Below are 7,564 nucleotides of genomic sequence, written 5' to 3'. Positions count from 1 at the left end.
GGATATAAATTCCACTTATCAGTACGTGGATGATTAGTAAAGTATTGCGTATATACAAGAAGCTATAAAGACGAACGGGATCTAACGAACCAAAATTGTTTATAATTATAGATTTTCGAGCAGACCCTAGAGCATCCTCCACTTTAAAGTACCCAGACAAGTTTACGAACTCAACTCCATATACTGTTGTTTTGTGAAAAGTTGTTTTACTATCTTTCATAAAAATGTCATGTTACCATGATAATAACATTTTGAGTTTTACGCTTCAATAGCGATTGTGTAACGATGTATATATATATATATATATATATATATCGTAGAATATTTTAGTGCTACAACAAGCGTGGTGTATAAATCATAAGACCGAGAGTCGGTCGGAGTTATAAAACGAAAATCCGAGAACCATCCCGGTGATGTTTTGGACGATCAAAAGTCCGTGTTTATTTTATTCCAAGGGACTCGATGTCCATTTGCGAAGTATTTAGCACCTCGAATTTATTTAAAACGATTACAAAAAACCGTATTCCCTCAACTATATTTAATTAATCGAACAATGAATATTATTTCAATTATTCATTAATATATGAGAAGTATTCTCCAAAGATTAATTATTTCAACACGATTATTTATAATTATTAAAGACTACTTTAATTATTTAAAATATAAATTAGTTGAGAAATATTATTACAAATATTCTTTTAAAATATAATTATTCGAGATTTAATTATTTAATAATTATTAGTTAATTATTAAATATTTATTAAATGATTTTAAAAATCATAAAACCTAATTTAAAATACTTTCGGAGTTTTAGAAAGTCATTCTAATACTTTCGGATCGTCGAAGAATATTATCTCGACATACTTTAAATATTTTGACTATAGTTACAAAATAAACTCCCCTTTATTTATTTATCTGTTGACAATGGTCAACTCACATTATCTTAGTACTTCCTCCAAAAATTCTCGGAAGTACATATATATACATACATATCAATGTGCACCTATCAACTAGCAATATGCTTGGGGAACAAAATAAGTTCTAGATATATGATGAGATTTTTACAAGGACAACGAGGGGTAGACTCCAGTACTTCGTGGACTGGGGTGACTACCAATTTACTATCGCATGAGAAGGTACCTTATATACCAATGACCATGTGGAGTATGTGTACCTGAGAGGGATGGACGCCAAACCGTGTCTTGAGAGGGATAGACACGAAGTGTGTACCTGAGAGGGATGGACACATAAAAGGCCCGAATGCAGCCAGGGTGATAACAGATAACAAAAGGAATCGTCCTTCTACATTAAAGAACAAAAATATTTACCGTTATACGACTGATCATCGTATCTCAGGGGCTCTAGTGAATGTCCTATTCTTCCAATTAGAATTGAGATGCAATACTTTAACCCAAGCCTAGGTGTTGGGTTTACCATTAAGGTACTTGCACACTAATAAGTCAATAAAAGAATTATTTTTAAAGAAGGTGTGTATCACCGAGAAGTACTATTTCTAAATAAACATATTGATAGTATATGGAATCACTCATAAATTTCTCATACAGTCTTTTTATACTGTATATTATTATGTTGGGCATTATAGCTCACACATATTTTCTTAAATTGACACAACACAATAGTGAATCAAGATGCCTGTCATGAAACTCACGGCCAGGAAACGGGTAGGAAACGACCAGTTGTTCCGTAGGATGTTTGGTGTTGTACCTTAGGTAGATCGAATAAGCTGGATTGGTTTTCAGTTGTTTTTAGTCCGGTTTATTTACAAGTATGACTTATATAAGATAATAACTAAGAAACATATATTTGGTCGCTGATCTAACCTTACATAAAGGTTACTCCCGCGGTAAGACTTAATCACTTTTGGGATTATAATAATCATCACTTTGTGGATTGATACACTCTAGTAATGCATTGTTCATTTCCAAGACAATAACATGTAAGTATGTCTGTGTGTTGATAATTGTGGGTCATAAAGGTGTGAGTATTTATATATTGTTGTATAAGATAAGTGTTAAACATGATTCATGTTGATGTGGCCTCCTAGATCCCTGACCCCAGATTTTGGGGAGCCACATTAGATGTATACTGGGGAGAATGTGTCTTGACATCAGTGTATATCATAAATAGGTTTCCTTTTTCAGTGTTGAAGAACAAGTCACCTTATAAGATTCTTAACAATAAATTGCATGATTACAGAGAACTTAAAGCGTTTGGTTGTCTGGCATTTGCATCAAATCCAGTGGTTTCACCAGACAAGTTTAATGCCAGAGGCATACCTTGTTTATTTCTGGGATATCCTCCCACTCAAAAGGCTACAGATTACTTGATATGGTAACTAAAACTATTTTTGTTACTAGAGATGTTATATTTAGGAGTCTATATTTCCATATAACAAACATTATGTAGCCCATAATCTGTCTCCAATATATGTGGATTTGACACCTCAAACATCATCTTCATATGACTATGATTTTGAGTATACTAGTTTGACTCTGATTGCTTCATCATAAGAAACCACTGATGATTGTGATAATAATGACACAAAGGAAGATGATGATTAGTTTCCTGAAACTGACACTATTCTTTGGGGATCATCTAGGACTAGGAAATCACCTGCCAGGATGCAGTCATATGCTTCCAATTTGGGCACATATGATATTTAGAAAGTCTAAAAAGTGGTGGATTAAGAAATTTCACATGTTTATTCTTGTTTTCGACAACTGTTACTGCAACTAATGATTTAACTTCATTTAAAAAGGCAGTTAAATCAGCTCATTGGATAGAGGCTATGAATTATGAAATGGATACACTGGAAAGGAATGCTACTTGGGTCATTACATGTTAGGTATGAAGTGCAACACAAAGAAGGGGGTGAATGTATTTTCTTGAGAGGAATCTGAGCCCTTACTATTTGAAGAGTTTCCTAAAGAGTGACCTTCAAAGCACCCATAATAGCTCCCAAAGACACAACTGTCTGCTTTTGAAAGTCTTTTGGGAGTCTATCAGGGACTTGATGTCATGTTGTTGATTTTGGACCAAAGTTGTGAGCTGAGAGACTTAAGATGTCATCGATGCATTAGATGCTTAAAGTTCATTGATTTAACTTTATAGAGCTTGAACTTGATGAGATGAAGTTGTGGAAGGAGTAGTTGTAGATGTTGTAGAGGTAGTTGTACCAAATGTATCATACACCACCATTCTGATTTCACCCATCATCAAAGCTGAGGGTTCATATCTTGCCTTATGTAATTGATCCAACTTGACCTTGGTATCATTGTTACTTGAGATTTGGTTTTGGACAACTTCATGCAAGGCCAGAAATGATCCTTGAGATTCTTGATTCTTGTCTCAACACCAGTTAGACTGAAGGTGTCCATCTTCTCAGCAAAGTTCTTGAATTTAACCTTGATTTCTATCTGAGTTGGCACAAGTTCATCTATTCTGTCACCCACCATATTATTGATTTTCTCTTGATGACCATCCAGAGTCTTCTCAAGGGTTTTTTCAATAAAGTGGAAAGCTTTTAATTGTTCTTTATAGACCCATATAATGGCATTATATACCTCTTGTGGAGTGAGTGCTTTGGCATTGCTACTCAATATTGTGACATAATTTTCTTTGAATCTAGCCAAAGCCTCTTCCATTTCAATGCTGAAATCCTTTGACAACCAAGCATTTACATTACCATCATGTTCAACTTCATATGCAATCTTTGTCAATTGATCTTCAATATCTTCTTTGTAGGAAAAAAGAGTTGCATGATAGTCTTGGTTAGACATATCATTGGTAAGTAGTTGTTGAGTAATGTTGGCTAGTCCTGCAAGTTACTCTACAAGAAGATCATTCATGGTGATAGGTTGAGCCTGAGCATCCTACAGCCATTGTGAGATGAGGTGAGATGGTTATGAAGATGTGGAGGGTAGGTTTGTGTCTTGTTGGCTTATGGTTGAGGTGGATGGTATGGTATGGAGTATAGTACCTGTGACTGGAGTCATAGTTGAACTCAAAGTTGAAACTGTGGTTTGGATAGTGCATTGTTCACTTGGTAGTAGAACCTCCATTTGAACTGGAGGGAAGTCGACCAGGTTACTTTCATGTACCATGGCCTCAAACCCTCATTTTTCTTGCAAAGAACTGGAACTTGAATATGCCATTATACTTGCCTCCTCAATAGCTGGATCGTTGGCAATTGAACTCCTAGCTTCAATTGTCAAGGCATTTTCAGCTAGGGTTTTGAGGGGAGTTGTTTTTTATGAGAAAACTCCAATTTAATTAAAGAGGATTTGAGTAGCACCCCCTCAAGAGTACTACTCTTAAACCTTACAGTATGTGAAGACTGTTGTGCACATCAAGGTGCATTGGAAATATAAAATACATGTTCTTCAGTAAAAACTGATGAAAATGATGTCATCAAGGTCTACCTCAGCATGTAGCCACTCACCATCTAAAGTTTGGTTCTGAGTGGTAATAACAGTTTCGCGAACCGTGTCACTTGATTTTAGAAGATCTTGAGAAGTGGATTCGAGCTCTTCATTATATGGAGAAGAAATTTGGGAGATAAGATTTGTGATGTTAGCACTGAGTGTTCGAAACTCCCCATGAGTGAAAAAGGGAGTTTCAAGTGATGTACTCTCAGTCAAGTGTGTGCCATCCAAATTACTTCTTTGACCCTCTTGAGAATGCTCAAGAGGTAGTGCAGACACATTACAGATTGCACTTTGGAGAATGCTTGTTTCAATAGTGACTTCTCATTGAGAAGATGTCACCAGAGTCTATTTAATTCCCATGTTTACAATTACATCTTTTTGAGAAGATGTAGATGTGGTTATGTGAGTGGTCAACTCTATCTTCTCTTGCTTTCTTGGTTTCTTGACCAGGTGACTTATTTCCTTACTAGGATCTTTTTCACTCTTCTCACTCTCAGGAATGACATTCAGGGTTACTTGTTTTCTCTTCTTTTTACTGGCTCCACCCTTTTGAGAGGATGAAGCGGTTGGTTTTCTACTTTCTAGATTTGAGAAGAAAGATTTTCAGCTGTGGTAGGCCCCTATGAGTTGTTCTACAGGACCAGAGGCCATAGTTGTACTAGTTATAACACTGCTTCTCATGTCAGGCATTGGGTAAGGGTAATTTTTAAATTTATATAACATAGTCAATGAGATTTAGACTTAACTTTACCTGATTCTTTTTATTAAGTAAGCCAAATAGAATTTTGGACACTTGTTTATAAATGCCTATTTGATTAGAATCTATACCTTCAAGTAAATTTATGTCACTTACTTTATAATTTAAAGTAGACATAATAAACCTTGGGAAGAAAATTTTCTTACCTCTACTTATAAAGGCATGGTAAGCCTGGTGCTTAGCTCCTCAAGTATCAAGCTTCCAATATCTAGATGTTTGTTGTAGGCCATTGAATACACCAGCTTTTGGATCACACTGAAGATGTTGTCATAGCCAGTCTTTCTACATGTGAATGCCCTGATAATGGAGTTAAATACAAAAGACCACTCCCTTCTCGAGTACTTCTTGTTCAGCCTGGCCAAGTCAATCTTCTCACTGTAATTGATAAAGTCCATGAATCCAGCCAATTCCTGACGAGTAGGTACTTCAACCATATTATCAGTAGAAATGCCCAGAGCTTTGTTGATGTCATTTGTATTAAACTCAACAACCACACCCCTTATTGTGCGATTGACCACCATGAAAACTATTTGATTTTCATTGATTTGGGTGTGAATGACTATAGTGTTCCATAACTCATTAAGAACAGCTAAGTAAAGCACTGGGTTGGCTGTTAGGACTCCTGAAAGATATGAGTCGGCTATAAACTTCACAAAACACTTGAAGTTCTCTGGTGCCTGAGATAGGTCAACAAATACAAGGTAGTTAGTTCCATCCTTGGGGATAACAGCTCTTACGTTATTTGTAACCATTTAAGAGATTGGGTTTTAGTGGGTAAGAGTTTTTGAAATTGTTAGGTCCTTAATACAACCGTAGAGGGGGTGAATACAGTTTATGTAGACAAATCGAAAAAAGTACTCAACATGATAAACAATTTTGTATTGATTAATAAAAAGTGATTACAAACTAATCTCTCAAAGGATGAACAGATATCCTTAAGAGCTGCTAGGTTACACAAAAAGATATATCAATACGTGATATATAAAGTGTTAACCTAATCTATGCTTATATACTGCACAGCTACACAATCAATAAGGAATCCTATTCTATTACAATAAGGAATCCTAAAACATATCCTTATTTTGATTAATACTAAAAGTAAAGTCCTTCACCAACTTGAATTCTGCAAATCCTTTCCTTCTTTGGTAACTCTTGACTTTTAGCTGAAGTGACTAAATACTGATGTCAACTACTGATCAGCAAATGCTGACGACGTCACCTTATGCTAAAATCTGATATCAAATACTGATAATAAATTCTGATAGTTTATAAGCTGATATCATCAATTTCTTCTAACAATCTTCCCCAACTTGTGTATTATGAAATATGGACAAGTTCTAAATTGATAATGTCAAAACTATCTAAATGCAGAAATACAAACAAATAATCTATCTTACTATCAGTGTCTTTAGAATTTATCTTCAATCTTGAACTTCAGTACAATCAGTATCTTCATCAAGGAATATTTTGAGTAGTTGACCTTCAAGAACATTTACATACATTTCCATTCTTTGTCTGATATCCTTGAGCTCCTCTGTAGATTCATCATTCATTCTTATAAACAGCAACTCTGAGGTCATGTAGATTTAATTCTCCAAGTGACAAATCATCCAGTTCAAGAAATCCAATTTTCTTTTCATCAGGATTGAAAGTAAGAAATTCTATTCCCAAAGACTTAACCACTTTGGCTCCTCCAATAGGCATATCAACAGTATGTCCATATTCATGAATGTACTTTGGAATGTAATTAGACTTGTAGGTCATTTCTCTCTGCGTCATGTAAACCAAATTCTTCAAGAATTCTGACCATCTAGTAGTAATAGAGTTGGTTGCCTTGACTAAAGTAGTGACAAATTCCAACTCCTGCCATGGTTTGTTCTTCAAATGCTCTTGAGTAAGCCTCAACTTTCTTCCAGACTCCAGAAAATAATCAGTTTTTCTCCAACTAGATCATTCACAATCTGTACTGATACAATTTTCTGCAAATCTTCAAGCTTTGTATTATCCCCAATTCACGTCAGATTTCCAGGCTTCCTTAGAATCAAAGCATTAGCAACATAAGTATCATCATTTTGAAGTCCCAAGCCACTTCTTCTACCAGCTCTTCTAGGCTGAGAATTTCCATTCTAGATCTTGTTTATAGTCTCAGAAGAATCTCTTACTGGTGCAGGTATCTTGCTTCCCCATAGTAGCTTTTTCTTTTCTTCTAAAGTTAATTCTAGCATATCAGAGTTTAAGTCCTCTGAATCAAGATTTATGAAATCAGCTTGTGTTTTACTTGAACTGTCCACAACTTGAGTAGTATCAGTGGTTGTGACTGGTTGAGCTTCACCAATTGTTTCTTCTTCAACTTGAGCAT

This window comes from Apium graveolens, chromosome 4 (assembly GCF_009905375.1).
Source record: "Apium graveolens cultivar Ventura chromosome 4, ASM990537v1, whole genome shotgun sequence".
Taxonomy (NCBI): Eukaryota; Viridiplantae; Streptophyta; class Magnoliopsida; order Apiales; family Apiaceae; genus Apium; species Apium graveolens.
This window is presented reverse-complemented; position numbering follows the sequence as displayed.